The sequence below is a fragment of the Anabrus simplex genome, chromosome 1 (genome assembly GCF_040414725.1).
Source record: "Anabrus simplex isolate iqAnaSimp1 chromosome 1, ASM4041472v1, whole genome shotgun sequence".
Taxonomy (NCBI): Eukaryota; Metazoa; Arthropoda; class Insecta; order Orthoptera; family Tettigoniidae; genus Anabrus; species Anabrus simplex.
Genome location: NC_090265.1, coordinates 1,785,273,880 through 1,785,297,205, shown reverse-complemented (window position 1 = coordinate 1,785,297,205; position 23,326 = coordinate 1,785,273,880).

Here is a 23,326-nt window from a genome sequence, read left to right as displayed (position 1 = left end):
CCTTCTCAGACAATTGTCCATTATATACAGAAGTTGTTGCAACACTTCAGGACTTGTTGAAGAAGTATAAGAAATGGAAATGGGATGAAAATTGTAAAAATGCATTTTCGAAGACAAAGGAATTATTAGCTAATAGTGTAAAACTGGGATACCCAGATTTCGGAAAACCCTTTATAGTTCAGACAGATGCTTCATTGTGGGAGTTGGAGCAGTCTTATATGAAGAGTCGGAAAACAAAGATCACAAAGTAAATTTGTTGGCTTTTTTGAGTCGCAAGTTGCGGGCTCACGAAATAAAGTGTACTACTACGGAGTTGAATATGCTTGCAATCGTTAAAGCACTGGGACACTGAAAGAAGTATATCTACGGTTATCCTTTTATTATTCAGACAGATCATAAAGCTTTAACATTCCTTTTCGAGACTACAATGTCAAACGATGGAGTTAGCCGGTGGGGATTATTTGTTCAGCAGTACGATGTTACACTTGAGCATTGTGCTGGCAATTTAAATGTAATAGCAGACGCATTGAGTAGAAATCCTGAACCAGAAGAAGTAGAAGTAAATTTGATTGAAATTACACACGAGGTTAATCAGTTTTGGAAAAGCTTAGGAACATTTCGGATGCACAAGAGTCGTGGGATGAAACCGAGAACTTGAGGGATTATTTACAGAAGAAATTGCAGTCTGGGACAGTTGAACATCGAGAAGCTGAGAAACAAGCTATTAATTACAGTTTCTTTAACGCGATACTTCACAAATTCATTGATGAAGAACACACGAAACTGAGAATTGTTGTACCACCACAGTTAAGAGTTGAATTAATTAGGGATACACATCATGCAGTAGGACATGCTGGGATCGATAAGGTGACAGCAACAATCAAGGAAGGCTTTATTTGGACTAAATTGAAGGACATGGTACGAAAAATTAAAATGACGTGTGCTATATGCCAATGAATTAAACCTTGCCCATTTTTGATGAGACAAATTCCTAGGCCAGCGTTACCTTCTAAGCCTAAAGATTTATTCGCTATGGATTTTATGGTCCTTTACCCCGTGCCAACAGAGGGCTGAAATACATCCTGGTATGTGTTGATGTATTTACGAATTTGTGACATTATGTACTATCCAAAGAACAACTACGAACCCTGTTATTACTCAAATAAAGAACAAGATTATACCTCAGATGGGGACGCCACAATTAGTACTAACAGATCATGGGACTCAGTTTACTTCTGAAAATTTTAAACGCAACATTCAAAATTTGCAAATAGGACATGTACTGAGTTCAATCAGGAATTCTCAGTCAAATCCTGCTGAGAGAATTATGATAGAGATTGGGAAGTTCTGTAAAATTTATTGTCGAACTGAACATTGGAAATGGATCAGATTATTGCCTATTAAAACTGAAAGCATAAATTCAAAAATACATGAGTCCACCGGACAAATACATGCTGTTGTACACCATGATGGGTATCCAGAGAGACCCTCGGAAGGGATAATTCCGTTACCAAGAGATCCAAGGCCTTCACACGAACTTTTCGTGCAAAATACTTCAAAATATCTGAAGGAACAAGCCGAACGACGTATACGAAGAATGCGCAACAAGACATTTCATCGAAGCTTACGTGTGAGAGAATTGGATCTCGTGAGGAATCCTGCTGTCTCAAACCTAGACAAAATTTTACCATAAATTTGCTGAACTTTTAATTGCGCCGCGTGAAGTCGTAAATGACTGTGAAAATAATTCCTACAGAGTCAGAAATTTAGTGACAGGAGCTGAAAGTACCTATAACGCTTTAAATTAGAACTTGGACTAACCCACAAGGAAAAATATTGATCAGGAAACGAAGGTTGCTGATCCTGGAGGGCGTCTTGAAGGTGGAGGAGAAGAAGACATAGGAGAAAACGATGAAGTGGAAGATGATGAAGAGAAGAAGAAGATGTCATGCTAACTTACGATGCTATGGAAGAAATGCCATGACGTTGAAAGAATGAAAATGGGTGTTCAAAAGACGAATGTACCTGTGAAGACTTGATACAACTTAGAGAAATGTTGAAGAAAGTAGCTACAAACTTACCATGGGATAATGATCGTCTTAAGAAGGAAAACATGAGTCTAAAGCGCGCATTTGTTGAGAAAAAAATTGGAAGCCTATGATTTGTTTCTAATATGAGTGTTTGGAAATATTACTTGCCAGCAATTTTCCCAAAAAGAAAGCGGGGGAAAGATTAACCCAAACGGCTCATATCATTGGCATAGAATATTGAAATGATAGAAAGTTACGGGAAGTATGGAGTGAAGTTACATGAGAGGGCAGATATGTGTTGCATCCGCTTGCTTAAGCTTGCAGCCGGAGTCCACGTGTCAGGATCATTTGATGGCGCAATATGGAAGCATTGGAATATTCCACGCTAGAGAGACGGAGTATGACAGAGCTTCTCAGATTTTAACACGTTCAGTACCTGCTTCTGTGCGGGACACTTGAATGCCTGGACCGGCCATTTTCATGCCCAGCCCTCTAGACGTGCATCACTTAATACAGCTTACAATTACTCCTAAACTACAAATGTTAGAAAAATGATACTTTGTGCTTACCTCTTGTGAATATTTAAGGTGTGATATCTGGTGTGACGGGTTCAAAATACGTCTAATTTTATACAGCCTATCTGTATTTTTGGCATAATGATTACTGTCACCGAAGTGAAGAAATAAAAGAATATGAAGGAAGCATATTCGGAACATTGTTTTAGAAAATATCGGAGTATGAATAACAGGGTCTTCGGTCCAGTACATTTTCATATCAGGATTTTGGACTAATCGGTATCCACGATTGTATGATCGAATTCTTTGTGAAAGGCCGGGGTGCCGCACTTATCACTTGACTCGCGTATAGATTGGTCTGCTCACACACATACTGATAAAATTCGTCAATCATGAAAATACTCACGTACTTCAGAATATCCTGCTTATTTTCTATTTGAACTTTTATACCTGAATTCTCTCTAAATGGTGGAACGGGTGGACAATAACTAGGATGATATGTATCAGGCACTTCACTTTTCTCTATAAGCCTATCGGATTCGGGAATCGGTATTTCTTCGTCACTCCCACTTTCACTATCTGGGTCTATTTCAGGAATAAGTTCATCACCAGAATAATCATTGTGGACAATATCTAATAATTAATCTTCCGTATAAAACTTTGTATTATAAGCCATTATACTACAATCGGTAAGAACGACACACACTGCATTGGAATCTCAAGTACCGACTTGACGCGCGAGGAATTTCTGAGATTTTCCAGCTAAAACTGCTGAGATAAACATGAGCCCACTCAACGCGAGGGTTATCTCAACAAGGTCAACCAACTTCCTGCTACAACCAGTAACGCTGACTAAAGTGTAAGAATGAATAGATGACGAATATAAACAGCACTGCTTCGCGCGGAACATTAAACGTCTTACGCCGTCCACGGCCCGCAGCATAAGAGCAAGCTTGAACGTCTTACGCCGTCCAGGGTCCGCAATGAGTTAAGTTGGTAGGACTTCTGATTAGCGAATTAGAGCACAGCACGCTTGAAGCTGTGTGGAAAAAGAAATCTGGACGCCAGCATGAAAGACCTCCAATATTGGCATGAATTCGCCGGGACTTAGAAGAAATTTCAGGCTCTTTCATAGGTGGAAATTTTAGACGATATTTCCTAATGAATTAGAGCAATCTATAAATGTAGCTATATACGACAGGATATTTCACAACTGATGAGGGGATTCACTATACTCCATGCCTGGAGACAGGCGTACAGAAGGAAGTCACGCGCTGTCCAGGAGAAGCACTCTGCTGCGTGGTTCGGGACGATTCGGGCGGAAAGTGTATGGTGTTCGCTATAGAACAAAATTTTGAGCATTTCTCAGCCTAATAATTTAACAGTTGATAAGTAATAACTGGATACGATGGATCCTATTTCACTTAGATACTGGGGAGTGTAAATAGTCAAGAATTTGGAGATATAATGTCTCACGTTATCAACTTTTCGTTGGGCAGTAAAGACCGGAACGATATCAAGTCGCGGGACGTTTTGCAGTGCCACGTGTCGGGAATCGCGAAGTTTTGCAGAGACCGAGTATTATAAAATTGTGATAAGAGTGTATTGTGTACTTTTATGTAACCCATGTATATGTTTCTGTGTATTTTTAGAGTAATGATACGTGTGAAGCCGTGTGAAATATTAAAACCTACACGAGTCCAGAACATGGATCTCGAGGAAGGCATTTGTGCACATGTTAATGCTACCATTATGATGGAATAAACCACATCATGGGGCCTACCTGAAGCCAAATGTGCTGTGCAGCTGAGCATGGAACGCCGCCGAACTCGATAAGTACTTCCTGATTCATAATGTTTTGCTTATGCATGATCCGCTGTATTTCAACTTCTAAATAATTTTCTGGCATGAAATGTTCACTATATATTTTTTATTGTAGCAGGGGTTATTTAGATGTAGGGAGTAACTTACAATACTGATGCCTTGGGGGAGTGATTTGTGTAGAATAGCAAACGTGTGTTGGAATATGATCTTCTATAATAATAAGATATGTGCGTTGAAATATGATCTTCCATAGTAATAAGAAACGTGTGCTGTGATATGATATTTTATAATGTGTGACTTCTAATAAGATATCCGTGTGTGTAAATATCGTGAGTAGCATAGATGGCAATCAGTATGTGTTTTATTGTCATGGGGATAGGATAGGATAGTTGCGGCATGCTGCATGATGTTACGTTAAGATCGTCGATAGAGAATTCATTGACATCTTGAAGAGACGAACCATTGGACATCCGTGTACATTACAGTGAAACTTTAGAGTCTGTTTCATCAATAAGTAACACGCATTTTTAACCAGTAGATGAAAATGTGCTATGAGGGAATAGGTATTCTGTCACATAATTCATTTGAGAGTTAGTTGTGTTTAGCTGCGAAGTAACACCTTCAAGATACGAACGCTAGTAGCAGGAGACGAACCGGTGATATTGTTGAGCGTTATATTTGAATATAGTGCCGGCAAAGTGAAGTAAGTCATTCTTAATATATTACGAATCCTGTGAAGAGCGCGCAGTTAGATATGTGAAGTATGGAATGAAAAATGTGTACTGAAAGCGTGGAATGTTTATAAATAATTGTTATTAACGCCCAGGAAGGCTCAGTTACACGAAAGGAGATTTAAGAGAAACATATGCAGTTAATTAGAACGGAGAGATATTTAGTTTGTGTTGACGGAAGGATTGCCGTGTCAGTGGAATAAACTGATATGAGGTGCGCTCAGAGATGAGGCGTTCGTTTACTGCTAGGCGTGTATATTAAAAAGATTCAAACTGCGTTGATTAGGTCACAGAATTAAAGAATAAATGCCATTTTTGTATAGTTCTGATTGAGTGATTTAGGAAGAGCACATTGAAGTTAGAATACTAAATATACTTCTTGACGGTCCATTGTAAGACAGGAAATGGTAGGTCACTGTAATGTTGCGATTCAGGTGGTCGGAGTCCGATGCCCGGCCAGCTCAATGAACAACATTTTCCTGGTAATTATGTATATGACTTAATTTGTGTTTGTTGCATATGTAATGGGTAATTTTCTGTGAAATTGGCAACGCAACTTCTGGTTTGCAGTTGCAATCTTCGTTTTGATATGGTGAATTCATTTCATTGTGGTTGATGTGTTTGCGGCAATATGGTTCTGTCCTATTGTCATAGATTCAGTGTAGAATAAGTTCGGTGGAATTCCAATTTAGTGCAGGTCCTTTGCTACAGAGTTTGTGTTTATTGTATGTATTAGTGAAGCAGCTGATTATGCGTATGTGATATATTTTTCCTTTTATTGAGGAATCAGAATAGTAAGTTAAATTTATTCGTGTCAGTGGTAATTATCGATTCGGTCACGTTCAGTGTTAGAGGTGGAAGCCGATATAAAATAATGATTTAACGAAATTTGAGGAGTTGATAATTTAATGAATTATCAAATTAGAGGACTAATAATTTTAATGCTTTCAGATTTAATGGTTTTTATGTATTTTATAACCTCAGGCTTAAATGATCATTAATGATTTAATGATTTTAAATTTAATATATTGTGGATATCATGGATGATTTAACAAATGTAAGGATTTTATAATTTCAAACAGCTTCGCGATTCCAGGATCGAAATTATTGTAACAATTTAAATATTTAATAATAGTAACAAGATTGTTATAACTTAATAAGTTAATAATTTTGAAAGTATAATGACTAGTGATTCAGTATCAAGTTCAAAGGTTCACATTTTCTCAACGATGTATAGATAAAAGGGAATGTGGATGCGGAGTAATGAGTTAATGAATAGATGAATGTATTTTGAATTTATTTCTTTATATTTTCAAAGGTCACTCTGACGAAAGTGATGGTTGTAATAATGGTCAACTACATTAGTATTATTACTATTTTTTTGAAATATGGTGTCAACCACACATAATAAAAACCGAGGTGAATTAGGTAAAGGAATTAGTTGAGTAAAGTAATGTTGGTAAATGATAATGAGATGTAATACCAACTCAATTAAGTGAGATGCATTTGGATGAACTTTGAATTCATGGACGAGATTGTTGGTTTCTCATGGTCATAATTGACTTGGAATAAAATTTGATTTGATAACTTAGGTTGACAAATTCTTAATAGGTAATGATATTAGTTAGTGACTTTAAGTAAATAATTGTGTAAATTATACCAATTTTACATATGAGTTGACGGAGGTAATATGATGTATCCATGCACAGTCCGAATCGTTTTAGTTTGTATGTGAGAATTTTACTTTGCCAGAGTTTGACCGTATACTTTAATAAATCTGAGTTTTTACCAAAAGGTTCTCATTCAGATCCTTTTATTTAATTTTATCTTCTCTCTTATCCTTCCTGCTCAATAATTTAAGGTTAGTTATACTATTCGAAGATATCTCTGTGGGTAGTGCCCGTTCAGCGACCCTGGGATTATATTTTACGGTGCCACATTTCAAAGGCTGGAAGGGTGGAGGGTTGAATAGTGATCAAGTCTAAGCATGCAAAACTATGATGACGTCATCGCTGCAGGTTAAAAACTAAATAATAGGACGTGCACACTCTAGCCTTAAGAATAAGATCGCGTCGTTATATTAATGCATGTTTAAACTTGTTTGATAGAGACATAACGCTATACCTTAACAGGTTAGGAAGAGGAGGAGGAGGCCGTAACAGCTTATGTAAGTTATATCCGCCATCTTGTTTTTTGCTAGGGGCTTTACGTCGCACCGACACAGTTAGGTCTTATGGCGACGATGGGATAGGAAAGGCCTAGGAGTTGGAAGGAAGCGGCCGTGGCTTTAATTATGGTACAGCCCCAGCATTTGCCTGGTGTGAAAATGGGAAACCATGGAAAACCATTTTCAGGGCTGCCGATAGTGGGATTCGAACCTACCATCTCCCGGATGCAAGCTCACAGCCGCGCGCCTCTACGCGCACGGCCAACTCGCCCGGTCCGCCATCTTGTGCAGTAGCCGCTAAGCTGTTTTTTTCATAACATCCTATTGTATTGCAACATCTTGTACAGTAGCCTCCAAGCTAGCTTTCTGCATAAGAGCCTGTGTATAGCCGCCATCTTATGCAATCGCCCATAGCCGTCATCATTATCCATAAGAAGCCGTGTATAGCCACCATCTTGCGCAAGCCTCCTCAAGCTCTCTCATAAGAAGCTGTGTATAGTCGCTATCTTGTGCAATTAGATAGTCGCCATATTGCGCAAGCTCCCTTGGCCCTCTCGTAAAAGCAGCAGCCATCTTGCGCGAGCGCCCTTAAGTCGTCTCATAAGGAACTTTGTATAGGCGCCATCTCGTAGAAATAGATAGCCCCATCTTGCGCAAGCACCCTTGGCCGTCTGCTAAGAGCTGCAGCCATCTTGCGAAAGCAGCATTAAGCCGTCTCATAAGCAGCTGTGTATAGCCGCCATCTTTTGCAATTGGCGTCGGGAAGGCCATCTGGCCGTAAAACTGAGGTTAGGCTCCACCATGTGGTTAGGTACTTTCTCTTATGCTAACCTCCATTGCCCTACTACTCAAAATAACGTCTCAAGAATACCCATTGTCCTACTACTCAAGATGGCTGAACCCCCTAAAAACAGCTACTCCTGACAGAAACGCACCACGGACTGTTAGAGTAGGAAAATATAATTTTAACATGTCGTATTAAACGTGTGAATAGATCCATGTTAATCCGCATAATTTCCTGAAGGAAACATAGAATTCTCTGCAAATTCCCGGGGAAAGAAAAATTTCACAATATTTTAATTCAAAAGTGCTTTTTGGGACTAAGTTCCATCATTAGCGTGTAATCAAAATTAAAATCCGCATATTTGTGTCGTATTCATTTTAAAATGTAGGGGATAATTGTGCTTATATCACTGAGCATGCGTACTCAGCTGTTATACGAGGACTGTTATGACAAAGTACTCACCACTATACGGGTAATAAAGACATACAATGACCAGTTAAATTGGGATTATAAAGCCAGAAACAATGGCTAGCTTAAAGGTCTCATTAATCAACAATTAGACTGTGTCCTAGAGCACGAGATAATTCTTCAATCAAGTAACCTTTTAATTACAAAGGTCAGGCCGTATAATTCCGTTCACAGGGTGCATTAAAGGATTACCACAAACAAATAAAAGCGTGCAATTCATGCGTTACAAAAACTGACCGCTTACAAACGTTACAAGTACATTATTCACATATCCCTTTCTGGGATTTACACTTTTTTTACTTGTAATGAATGATATAGTTTTCTAAGGATTTCAATTAATATGTGAATGTATAAATGCGGAGTACCACCCACATATTCATCAATATATCTGAGAAAGTATCAAGTTGAAGAGAGTGTAATTTGGCGTTTATTTTGTTATTAATAAATAGATCGCAATTGGGAAATATCTCGGTGGCAGTGGTCACTTACTGTAGTGTGAGAATAAGGTAATGTTAAAAATAATTACCCAACAACAACAATAACAAAACAAAAGTACAACAATAAAAGTACAACAAGCAGTTCGATGGAAATAACATTCAAAATCCAGCATCAGATACCATTTCACAGGCAACTTAATTATTCCTAATGTTTAACACTACGGCTTACAATACTATAGGTTGAGCTTACTACCAACTTAACATTACCAGTGACACAAGTAAATTTTAAAACATATGTAATTATCCATCAACAAAATCAACATGAACTACAACAATATGAGTGCAACAAACAATTCCAGAAAAGATAATATTACAAGATATACAGTACTACCAGTTTAACATTTTAAAATCAAGCAGAAAACCACAAATGCATTGTCCGTAATTTACAACTTTTACCTTTACTTAACACTAGCACTAGTGATCTTCTTAAATGACTTGATATCGGAAGGGAATGTATCAAAGACTGCCGCAGGCGATTTATCCCAATCCCTTATCGTCCTCTTTACGAAAACAAAAAGAATCATTTATGACAAAACAATCTCTACGGGGTTAAAATTAGGATGACAATGCACGAAGAATGAGCAATATTTTCAAGATTGCGAGCTGCGGTGATTGTTGATTTTTATGATGCTTTATAACGTTCACAGGTCTTGTAGGCGACTAGAAAAGGTCGTTTTTATACTGCTTGGGGGAGTTCATACTTTTTGCCGTCGTTTCCTCTGCTTTGTGGCCGGAAGTCCTCATTATGATATTGAGCACTTGTCGGATCTGCTCTTGGTCTGTATTGTTGGTTTCACGTGAAGGTTTTCACGGCCCTCATGCCGAAAAGTATATGAGAATCTGTTATTTAAATATACCTGCGGAATATATATATATTGACCAGGTAGTGGTTTCCCCGTGTAGGGGGTCCGTAGTTTTCTTTTCCCTCCAATTCTTTGTTTAACCTTAGAACTGGCAAACTGTCGAATATTCGACGCTTTGGTCCCTGCTGTAGTGGCACTGTCGAATATTCGACACGTACGTATTTCTTCTCGTAATTTCCTCATTTCTTCGAAAGATGTCATGACAGTCAACTTATTGTCGTTCTCGATGTGCACAGCGGGCGTGAGATCAGTTTCATTCATATTTACAACCTCCTTGGGCGCAATTTCACAGAAATAAATGACTGCAATTTTCCGACCATCTGTTTCAGCGCCATTTCTGTAGTGTTGGTAAACAAACCTTCACGGGCTCTGCTTCGCTATTCTGCTTCATTTTACTTCCTAGTATTCCGTTCCGTGCGAGTTATTTATTTCTGTATATATGTTAATATTTAATTGATTATATGGATTATGAGTACAGTGCGTGTGTCTGAATATGGCATCTTCGCTTCATTACGGAAAGCTAGAAATGAAGAAGCGTGAAATTTTCGGAAGTTGAAAGTGACGGATTTAAGTTTGAGTTTATTGAGAATGAACCGACAGATTCTTATTTAGAATGTTTATCAGCTACTTTTCCCCATAAAATATCGGAAAGTGAAAGTGATCGTAAACCGGCCCAATGGGAGCAGGCGAAGTGGGATATTTGCATCGGCAACCACGCAGCTTCTTATCTTTGCTACCCATTGCATAGGAAGGCCATCACAGAAAAATGTGTATGGATTTCGTTCACCAGAAGGAAAACTCCCGTCCACTACACTTGCAGGCTACGCGACAGAGATTCACGATTTGTTTGCGAGATGGAAGACCTCGGGGTTTTATTCGACCACGTGCTTACTTTCAGTTCGCATATACGGAAAGAGCTTAAAAAATACGTCTTGCAATTTTAAGAATTTTAAGAATTTTAAGAATCTGGCTGTTATCCCCGTATGGTACCCTATAGTGATCCAAAACCTGTTTACAGCCACCCGACCAGGTCAGGGATGGAATGAATGAACCCTCCATCTAGCGGCGGCGAATATAGGAATTTTACCGGCTGCCGAAGCCTGTCGCACTCCCTTGGGGCATTGTTTAATGACTGACAGATGAAATGAAACGATATTGGAGAGTGTTGCTGGAATTAATGGTGACAGGGAAAACCATAGTACCCGGAGGAAAACCTGTCCAAACTCCGCTTTGCCCAGCACAAATCTCATATGGAGTGACCGGGATTTGAACCACGGAACCCATTGGTGAGAGGCCTGTGCGCTGCCGCCTGAGCCACGGAGGCTCTACTCTATAGTGACATCCTTCTAAATTTCGGAATGGAGAGTTCAGAAATTCGCAGACAAATGTATTCAGTAAAGATTCTTTTTACAATTGTAAACTATGCTACTGACCATCCTGAATTACTGTCTCTCTTAAATTTCCAGTTACCTCCCTTGAATTCCAGAACAGACTCTGCAATACCTTCAACAGTGCCATTCATAAAAATAATGGCCTTCACATCAGTCTGCCAATGCGCGATTTTCGAACTGAACTTCGTCACGCCATTTTATGAAGTCATAAACATAGGGAAAATTTAAGAACTACCTTATGAATTGTAACCTAATATTACGCTTGTACATAAATTGCTTCACTTCTTTTGCCATTTTACTTTGTCGTGTGCTTTTTCTACAAATTAAGACAAGGCTCTCTAGCTTTTAGAAAAATAGTTTGGTATTTTATATTAATATGATGTACGTGATCAGATTAGGTACAATTTTACAATATAGTTTAGAATTAAGTACGGCCACGTTAATTGCAGTTTATATGACGTAGTTGCCACTATAATTGAAACACTAAGTCCTGTAGTGTGCAATAAATAAATAAATAAATAAATAAATAAATAAATAAATACACAATTAAGTAATTAAATAAATAAATAAATAAAAATACTTGGAACGATCATAGTACTTACAACTAACCGCACCTAAATCACGAAACAGTCCCCCACCAGCCACTCTTGCTTCCTACCCCCACCCTCCATATCAACCGGTAAATACAGCATGCCTTACACGTACCTCGTCCAGATGGAAACTCCTCCACTTTCAAAGACTCCCCAATACCCACTCCAGGCACTTTAGCTATTCTCATTCCGGAAGCACTGGAAACAGTGTTCAGTAAGGTTCAACACGTCGCACCGACTACAATGTCGTAAATTTGGACCAAAACGTACCAACAAGCCAAGCTCTATAAGCACCAAAAGAAAGTGACCGAATAAGTGAGTATTTTCAGATTATGACATGTGCCACCCCATATTGTTTCTCAAGGTTGCGTCCGTTAAATACTACAATTGAAACATCAATCGCCCGGCTGAGTAGCATGGGCTTCTGATGGCAGGCTCGATCACATCTCAGGCCGGTGTATTTGAAGAAGTCCTTTGTCGATATATTTACCGACATGTAAGAGAGCTCCTGCGGGTAAAAGTTTCTGCAGCCCGACGCCTCGGAAAAACCTAAGAATGGAGATAAATTATTAACGTTATTAAAACACCAAATGTAATCTATTCAGTAACTAGTAGTTTTCGCCCAGCGGGATCACGATCACAGCCGAGTAAGAAGGATTTCGGCCCAATAAAAGTTGTACACGTCAACTCTTGAATCTCACTGCGTTCATGGAGGAGGGATTTGAAACTCTCCTGCTGAGAGGGGTGGTCTTTGTGGATCTAACGACACTGTCCATAATGGCTATCCCGTCTCGAGTTGTTCAATCCAGTCAAGGACTTCCCTCAGGTATCCAATTTCAGCACTATTACACTAAAAAATACCTGGAAGTAATCCTCGATGGACCTCGTACGTTTAAAACCCATTGTAAGAGTAATGAGATGAAAATTTCCACATGGGAAAAAACCTTCCTCGCACACTGGCAGGGTCAGAGCGGGGTTCTCATCCTCCAACAGCCCGCACTTCAGCAGTGACACTAGGTTGTCCTCAGTTGTAACATTTCTGATGATAGTAATAAATAAAATCATGAATAAAAATATATAAATAAAATTACTCAAAAACTTAATAAAATTAATAAGCATAATTAATCGAAATGTCCGTAGTATGGGCGCCAGAGTTCACCAGAATGGATCCCTCGAATTTAGATAAGAGCATGATAAACTTTATATCCCAGGGCGTGTACATAATGCTGCGTACTGGTACATCTGCTGCAGGCTTTACCTAACCTCCTGAAAACGACTAATTAGGTACGAACTGCACCTAGGTTCATCAATAACACTGATTCTAAAATAGCTAACTATATTCTTAACAAATTCCGTGCATGAGCACCTCATCAACATACAACATTATACATATAATACATAAAATATTGCTGGAAGACTCCATATTTACAACAACAACAACAATAATAATGAAAATCGTGGGAAAACGAAAGCGAGAACTAAGTTACCATTTGTAAATAGTCCGATGAACAATGTACATGTATGAAGATAAATACCCTTCACTGTCTCTATATCAATTCGACTTACCGATTCTCTTAATCGGCAGTTATCACATCACACAGATACTGTACCTTGTACTACTGCGTTCACATACACTGACTGACAGAGCAAATGCAACACCAAGAAGGAGTGGTTCGAAAGGGATGAAAGTTGGGGGAAAAACAGAGACGGCACGGACGAATAATTGATGTTTATTTCAAACCGATATGCAGGTTACACAATGCGCACGGCATCGACTCAGTAGGATGTAGGACCACCGCGAGCGGCGATGCACGCAGAAACACGTCGAGGTACAGAGTCAATAAGAGTGCGGATGGTGTCCTGAGGGATGGTTCTCCATTCTATGTCAACCATTTGCCACAGTTGGTCGTCCGTACGAGGCTGGGGCAGAGTTCGCAAACGGCGTCCAATGAGATCCCACACGTGTTCGATTGGTGAGAGATCCGGAGAGTACGCTGGCCACGGAAGCATCTGTACACCTCGTAGAGCCTGTTGGGAGATGCGAGCAGTGTGTGGGCGGGCATTATCCTGCTGAAACAGAGCATTGGGCAGCCCCTGAAGGTACGGGAGTGCACATGCTGCACGTAGCGGTGGGCATTTAACGTGCCTTGAATACGCACTAGAGGTGACGTGGAATCATACGCAATAGCGCCCCAAACCATGATGCCGCGTTGTCTAGCGGTAGGGCGCTCCACAGTTACTGCCGGATTTGACCTTTCTCCACGCCGACGCCACACTCGTCTGCGGTGACTATCACTGACAGAACAGAAGTGTGACTCATCGGAGAACACGACGTTCCGCCATTCCCTCATCCAAGTCGCTCTAGCCCGGCACCATGCCAGGCGTGCACGTCTATGCTGTGGAGTCAATGGTAGTCTTCTGAGCGGACGCCGGGAGTGCAGGCCTCCTTCAACCAATCGACGGGAAATTGTTCTGGTCGATATTGAAACAGCCAGGGTGTCTTGCACATGCTGAAGAATGGCGGTTGACGTGGCGTGCGGGGCTGCCACCGCTTGGCGGCGGATGCGCCGATCCTCGCGTGCTGACGTCACTCGGGCTGCGCCTGGACCCCTCGCACGTGCCACATGTCCCTGCGCCAACCATCTTCGCCACAGGCGCTGCACCGTGGACACATCCCTATGGGTATCGGCTGCGATTTGACGAAGCGACTAACCTGCCCTTCTCAGCCCGATCACCATACCCCTCGTAAAGTCGTCTGTCTGCTGGAAATGCCTCCGTTCACGGCGGCCTGGCATTCTTAGCTATACACGTGTCCTGTGGCACATGACAACACGTTCTACAATGACTGTCGGCTGAGAAATCACGGTACGAAGTGGGGCATTCGCCAACGCCGTGTCCCATTTATCGTTCGCTACGTGCGCAGCACAGCGGCGCATTTCACATCATGAGCATACCTCAGTGACGTCAGTCTACCCTGCAATTGGCATAAAGTTCTGACCACTCCTTCTTGGTGTTGCATTTGCTCTGTCAGTCAGTGTATTTTAACACTTGTTGTAAAGATATATAAACACGTCTGTCGATCCTCAACATATAAATTTATGGAAAGTCTGAGATAGCTTTCACCAACATAATGCTAGGCCGCCACAAGTGCTACAATACTTTATGCGCAAGCACTCTCCACAATCAGCCACTTTCCACAAACATAACAAGACTACGCTCCACGAACGTTTGAAGTCCAGTCCATTGCAGCCGTGTCACTCCAGTACCGTGTATCAGCACCACTTCCTTCCCGTACAGTGCGGCAGTTGTAGTTGTAGTTGTCTTCCTTCTCGTTCCTTTACAATCACCCTTACAATGTTTCATTTACAATGTCTCATACCATGTCACTTACAATGTTCTTCTTTGCCGCCGTATCATCAACCTTTATAGATATCAACATCCCCTCCTGTCAGATGATACGTCTGGATTGGTGATTGCCAGCCAATCATGAGTGAACCTCTTGTCAAGACATGCCCTGAACTTCTCCTTTCTCCCAAGAGATAAACAAACACTCGGGAGTTTTACATGAATCACCAAACTTTCCTACTACAACAACAAGCTCACCTCATCAGGCTGGGATGTATACATGACTCATGAATTTCCCTGGTACAACAACAAGCACTGGGGCAGCCATATGACTCATTCAAATTACCAGAGTTATTAAAGCAATGTTTTGCCACTCATGCAAAACATATTACTCATACCTACATATGTGGATATCTTCCAGCTTACCAATATAAATGGCAAAATATACAAATGAAATACTGATAATAATAATAATAATAATAATAATAATAATAATAATAGTAATAATAATAATAACAATAAATCGAATACTGACAATAATATATCTAACTTCTACATATAATTCGGGGGTGTGATATATGTACTATCACACAGTCTTGTACAGTTCGTCTCATGCCAGACATACGGTCAGACATAGGAATCGATTACAGTTTACCTGAGAAATATTTTAAACAATTACGATTACAAATTACGTTTTCAACAAGTAATGGGAACAATTACAATTGTAATCACTATCTCATTTTTTATAATTTGCTTTATTATTATAACTAGCGTATGGTAACGTACACAAAACAACATACATGAACAGTAAGCACAATTAATATCATATAAATAATTACAAAATATGCACATTATAACAGCGAAAACAATTACGCAAGCGAAAGAGTTCAAATAATTTTATGTAAATCCTATGGCTATCTTACGGCCTCAGTAGAAACGACCACAAAGTCGTGGGTGGATCCAACGAATGCCTTTCCAACGCATTCGGTGGCAATATGGTCGAAATTCTGCTTAAGTGCACCACAGTCAAACGCTGTAGAAGATCTCATACCCCACTTAAACATCATTTATTCGCATGTACCATGGTTAGTACGGACGTTGTTGAGGGCTACCCATGTATTACGGGGGAAATCAAAGCCAGCTGGATTATTCTTATAATTGAAGAATTTCTGAAATGAAGTCGCTCCTACTGCGCCCTACAGACTCAATACCAGTCAAGAAAATTCTGAGAACGAATCGGAAGTACTGTTGTATCGTAGAAATACATACCTTTGTGTGTCGTTAATATAGTGGCACATAGCTTACCATAAATTCCTGTCCTCTTCTGCACCGGCTGCACAGTCGGAGATATCCTTGGGAACGTCCTTGTGACTTATAAAATGTAATTAAAAGGAACAGGACTGTAACCTAGGGCTATTTCTTACTCTTGTGTGAGTTAAAAAAGGATCTCAATGTCAAATAACCATTTATTACAAACATAAGAGTAAATGGTAAACCCATGAGCAAACATTAATCTCTATACAATTTATACAGTACAATTTGTACAGCCATGTAGCTAAAATCAGTCTTCCTTCTGTGTCCGCCGGCGAAGTTTCATTAGTGCTTGAGTTGGCTTTACGCTTGGACAGCCTCGATTCTAATTCATTACGGGTAAATACTTAAACAAAATAAACATGAGATTAGGGAGGGAATGACTTCGCAAAAACTTACACTATCAGTTCCCAAATGTATTGGAAAATATTTACACTGCACTGCAGGACTGGATATTCCCATTAATTGTACAAACTACACGCTGCAGCACGCACAGCTGCGATACGAACACGAGACCCCTCGTATCCTTGTAACACCTCTACACGTCATATCAACTCAGACAAAATGAAACAAAATAATAACAACGCACGCAAATTCAATAAAGCTTCAATAAACCTGTAAGAGATGTAATAATAAAACATGGAGGTCTTGCAGCATAATGAAATAACAGAGACCATCTAATCTCGACCCGCCCCTGGCTTACTTGGGTTAATGACCGTCTTTGCTGTGGGGTGAGAGGTTCGCCTCTCTCTGTCGCCAAACCAAAAATAATGTGACGTCATCAACAGCTCCCCATTCCACCCGAGTTCCTCTATACGATCGAACGTCACCACGGCAGCCATTACAACAGCTGAGCAGACTGCCATAAAATGCAGACCCTTCACAATGCTCGTCTATCTACTTGGCCCGTTACCAAACGTAACAACTTTCTTATATTGCTAACACACGCAAACCATTAGGCTTCTCTGCCTGGCCATCTATCCGCCATCACATATCACAAAGTACACACCATTACTCTTATCTCTTGCGAGCCATCTACAGGCAAATCAATATCGCAACGTATTGATGATCTCCTTTATCTCTTGCGTGCTCACGCAAACCATGGGCAGTTCATACAAGCCATCTATAGGCCAATCATATATCACTACATCTGGTCTGTGTACCATATCTCTAGACTCTGTGGTGCGCAGTTCGTGCTCAGGTCTAAGGAAACTCGAGGGACCTATAGTGATGGCCTTTCTGACTACAACACTGAGGGCATCTGATCTCATTATAACTTCACCTGAAAATCATGCCCATGCAAATTCTATATCTAAGTAGCCCACATAGTTCACGAGGTCTATCTAACGATGTTACTGCACCGTACTGGTCCCTTTCCTTTTAGTGACCCTGTACTGCACGACGTATCCCCTAAAATAAACCGCAAATCTATTTACACAAACAACACTATCTCAAACCTAAATCTCTCATTATAAGACAAATTAACAAATCCTGATATAAAGTTACATTTCTTACGTATGCAAGTCCTGAGTGTGAAAAATACATCATTCTTGCCTGAAGGGATTAAACTAATTACTGTATTTACAAACATATGTGAACCTATCCTGTCCCTAATCCACGCAAAAAAGTAGATACTGTCCAACATGATCTGTTATGTGACCTTCAGCGATCTTCCATCTCAGGCCATAGGCGCCTAGCCTTCCATAGTGCTGCTGTCGTCGCCAGTCCACCGTCCTCGGTTTATCATCTGCAGTTGCACGATTACCTTGCTTCTTCTTGATCGTGTTCATCCTCTGCTGCTGGCTTCTCCTTGATCCGTCGATCTTCTTCTCCCAGCGGCACCTGTTGTCTTCTTCACGCCCTATTGTACGACTGGGATGCGCAGTGGGACAACAGCGCTTATTGACGATTTCACTTGAGCCGAACTAACATGGACTGTAAGGAGAAACAGAATTAACGTTCATATTCGTCTATGTTTATCTCCCCTTACTGTAGCATTGCATCGTTTCTCCTACAATTCCCCGTTTCGGAATGTTCTGTGGCGAAGTCTTGTGCTCAACCGCACACGTACCTTTATCACAGCAAGCTACAAAACTAAGTCTGATGCTAGTTCGTTCCTCCTACAGCTATGCTTACTAATGCTGGTGCTATTTATAAACACAATTCCAGCGTCATTGAGTTTATCACCCTAACCATCGACTGTTTATTTCCTGTCCGCACTGAGCAGCGCAATTACTGAGACTACTGATTTGTGTGGTTCGACACAAAAGCACAGTTCTTTAGAACAAAGTTAGCACTATAGCTTCACTGTATTTAAGCCTACACAGCGGTTGATTCTAGCTATACGGAGAATATTTTTTCTCGAAACATGATTATCTGATTACTGTTTGCTTTACTAATCCAAACAATAGAATAGTTCTCAAACTGTCGAACACTGTTCAGATAATTTCTTTTTCTTACTCAAATTAAGCTTCAACGCGACCTAAACATATTACGTATTTCAAAGAACACAGTAGAGTATGGAATCGGCTCTGTACTCCCAGAGTTCAGCATTTATTAGGTCGACAAGCCACGCCAAGCCATGTTCTTCCGCGGCAAACACACTTGTAGTCTACTTGACTCCCTTATGAAGGGTAAACTTGGTTCTCACGGTCTTTACCGCAAACACATTATATTTTAGTGGATGATAATTAGCTAAACAAACCATGTCATAATAATCAGGGAATTATTCTTTACATTTCCATCGTTATATATTCTCTAGATTAATTCTGTGGGCGAAGATACATCTCAAGTGTATTGTATCGTCAACCCTGCATTCTCCCGCTTTTCTTGCCCGTGTATTGGCATAAATAAATTCCCTGACATCACGTGGGTACCTTCACCTCTCCTTCACCTTCTCACAAACAACACCACGCCGAAACTGACGTGTTGACTCTCCCAAGCGCGTTATGACTACAGTTCGCGCCCTTTTTCTGTTGGTCATAAAACCGTCACCGATGCATTAAATATTGCCTCTATTGGACCATGAACAGTATGGTTCACTGCGCTGTTCCACTCTTGTTGTCAGTCAGTCTTTGATCCTCAAGACGAACTCTATAAGCATTTAGAAAGATCTCAGCCATGTATTTTTTTGTCACACTTGACCATTTTTGCAACAAATTTTCGCATTTTTTAATTTTAATAAACATGTTGTCCTCTAAAGTGACGCCATACCTCGCCTTGTATCATTTATAGCTATTAGTTGACGCCGTCTTGTCTATATTATTTATATGTTCCCCATTAAATTCAGAGTGTAATATTTAATTTATGTTTCATAGTTCGAACTCAGGATGTCTGGGAACGGCTGACTAGTCTGGGGCAAATTACCTTGCTGCCAAACACTTTTTGGATTGAAATCCCTCCTAACAATTTTCTGTGAAGTTTGAATAGGATGTGATCTTGATTTGAGCTGGATGAATGTGACGTTGACATCTTCGTGGATGGGGAGATCAGGATTGCTCTATATCCTGTACTGGTCACAATTTGATTTTGATTGCTCCGATAGAGATAAGTGTAATGGCGAGGTTGGGATAGGAAAGGCCTACGAGTGTGAAGTATGCGGCCGTGACCTTAATTAAGGTACGGTCCCAATTATTTCCTCGGGTGAAAATGGAAAGCCACGGGAAACTATCCTTCGGGATACCGACAGTTGGGGTTCGAACCCAATATCTCCCGGATGCAAGCTCACAGCTGCGTGTCCCTTATCGCACGGCCAACTCGCCCGGTGCGCTTATCTTAAGGAAATCACTGGGATAGTACAAAAGTTAACAAGGATATTTTTTCTAGCGTATAGGCATCACCAGGTCAGGTCAGAACATGATACGACTTTCAGAAAGCTATTTTTACATCATTTTTATTTTAGTAAAAAAGATTAAGCATTTGAAACAATTTACTATTACCCTTGCAAACAAATCAATTATTTGTCATCGCTAGACCTTGACCTATTGGGAAGGTACATAAGTTATTTGCATTTACTGAAAAGACGCCTGTCAGGTGCACTAGAAAAACTAATTTTCTTTTGAATGTAGTTGGAGTAGAGAGTACTGTAGAAGTAAGAAAGTGAAGCTGCTCTAGTAGAAGTGAAAATGTTACCATCACTTATTTTCTTCCCCTTTTCTCGTACCGTGCTATGTACCTCAGTTACTAGAAGGTAACGATTACGATGGCAGGGGCTGTTACTGGGGGTTAGACATCCGCACCCCCACGTTTAAAACAAGAAAATAAGCCGAAACTCTCAATGGACAATAAACTAAATAAAACTTGGATGTTCAGAGTGGTGTCTACTTGGGCCGTAAGAACGATTGACTGGATGTAGATTGCCTGGCCTTTGCAGATAACACAGAATTGATTGCTGATTCTCTTGCAATGGCAACAATTCGGATAAATTTCCTCAAGGAAACAGGCTGCCAAAGTGAGTTTCATGTGTCGGAGAAGGAAACAGAATTCTTCATTGACATTAAAGAAGCTAACAGAGAGATGTTGCTAGAGGAGGGAAACATCAAGAGGACTGAGAAATATAAATATCTCAACGAATGAATTGAACCTAGCTTATCAGAAAGATCATTATTATCCATGAGAGTCAACAAGTTGGAACTAGCCTATCGATTGACTAGGAACACGTACAACAAGAAATTCCTGTCATGCACCCTGAAACTTAAACACTACGCATCAGCCGTACGACTAGAAGCCCTGTATGTCATGGCGTATCTTTCCTTGAACCGAAGACGTCTGGTAGAGAAATCGGAGGTCAGAGAGAGGAAAATCCTCAGGAAGATCCTAGGCCCGGTAAAAAAAAGGAGGCGACATAACTCAGCTCTATGAATATACTTAGAGGCTAATATAAAGAAAGAAATGAACTGGATTAAAGTCACTATATGCATATTTATTTAATAATAAAACCAAGCTTTCAGCCAAATTGCATTGGCCTTCATCAGGCCATGTGGTTTTGCCTCCGACAGTGAGCAAAGAAATTCTCCGAAGGAACGTGGAAGTCATATCCGTAATATCCACGGCCAACCCCACTAACTGGACTCAAGGATCGTGGCGCTGTGCTGTGGTGGTTGGGAGGGAAGTTACTTATTCACCGCCCTCTGTCGACAGTTTGAGTGCGTCCCGCTGTGCCATGGTGGTGTTATGCATGTATTTCTGCAGTACAGGTTTCCATGTATTTGATAACTTGAAGCCGTCTTCCCTGTTGATGTTATTTGGGCGCAGCTCTATCTCTATGGCTTCCCTCACAAGACGAGCATAGAAGTCTCTTACAGGCGCGATGACCTTCGCCTGGTCAAAGAGGATTTCATGGTCTGTACTGTAGGAATGTTCTGCTATGGCAGACTGGCTTATAGCGTTCTCCTTGGAGGATGAAAGAGCGACATTCTTTACCGACCTGATGTGTTCTTTCACCCTGGTGCTAACAAGCCTTTTTGTCATGCCAATATATGAACAACCAACACCATATGGAATTTCATGTACACCCGGTGTTTCAAGATGTGGTTTCTCTTTGACTGGTCGAAACAGGGATTTGAGCTTCCGGTCTGCGGTGAAAACTGGAAATATATTGTACTTCTTAAGAATGCGCCCTATTCTATCAGTTATACCTGCTTCGTAAGGAAAGAATACTTTTCCTTTTTGCTGTAGTCCTGGTTGGTACTATCCCTGTTAGGCTCCTTGATTTTCACAGCTCGTGCTATGTCTCGTGACGTATAGCAGTTTTTCTTCATGGGTGTTGTCAGTTCTCTTAATGCACTTGAGTGGTTATCAGCGTCTGCAACGTTATTCACCCTAGTAAATGACGTTCAAATGAGAGATGCTTTTTGGCACGGGTGGTGATGTGAAGACTTATGAAGGTATCTTTCAGAATGTGTAGGTTTCTTGTACATTGCATGGACTAGTGTACCATCGTTCTTCTTGTATACTAACACATCAAGATAGGGTAATTTACCTTCATTGTCTACTTCCATTGTGAACTTGGTATTACTGTTAATGGAATTTAGGTGCTCCAAAAATTCATTTAATGTTTCCCTTCCATGTGGCCAGACCGAAAATGTGTCATCCACGTAACGGTAGAAGCACTTAGATTTCAATGGTGCTGATGTTAATGCAGTAGACTCAAAGTGTTCCATAAAAGTATTAGCAGCCACTGGTGACAAAGGTGAACCCATTGCTGCTCCTTCTGTCTGTTCGTAATAATCCCTTTGTAGTAGAAATACGTAGATTTTAAACAAACTGCTGCCAGATTGGTCAAGTCCTCAGACAGGTTGGTGTTGAACATAATTTCTTAGAAATGAGGAATGAACGATAAAGTGATCAATATTGGGTCGCGCATATCTTAGTGTATTGATATTCACATTGCATAAATCCATACCGTAATACTTTAGTGTACCGTATGCATATTTTTTTCATTAGTACGAAATTGCACTTTCCTTTAGAGAGAGTAAAGAACTGGGTACCACACTTGAATAGCCTTAGAATGGAGTACCTTTCTTCCAGTCTGTAATGGATTTACTGTAGGTTGTATAACGAAAAGACCAAAACAGTCTTGCGTACAGTGTATTATTAAATTCCATCCTTATCTGTATACGTAGTTTCCTTCATCGGCAATCGTCCTCAATCCTTTACCTTTGAAAGCGTATGGTAGTATTCATTTCTTTTTTGCTGTCCTGATTTGCTCACTCCAATTCTGAAGGTCTGTCCCTATAAGGGCAGATTTGTGGAAGGATTTCTCCACTAGGATCTGCAGTGGTCCACTCATCTGATAGGATGTCTCTGCTA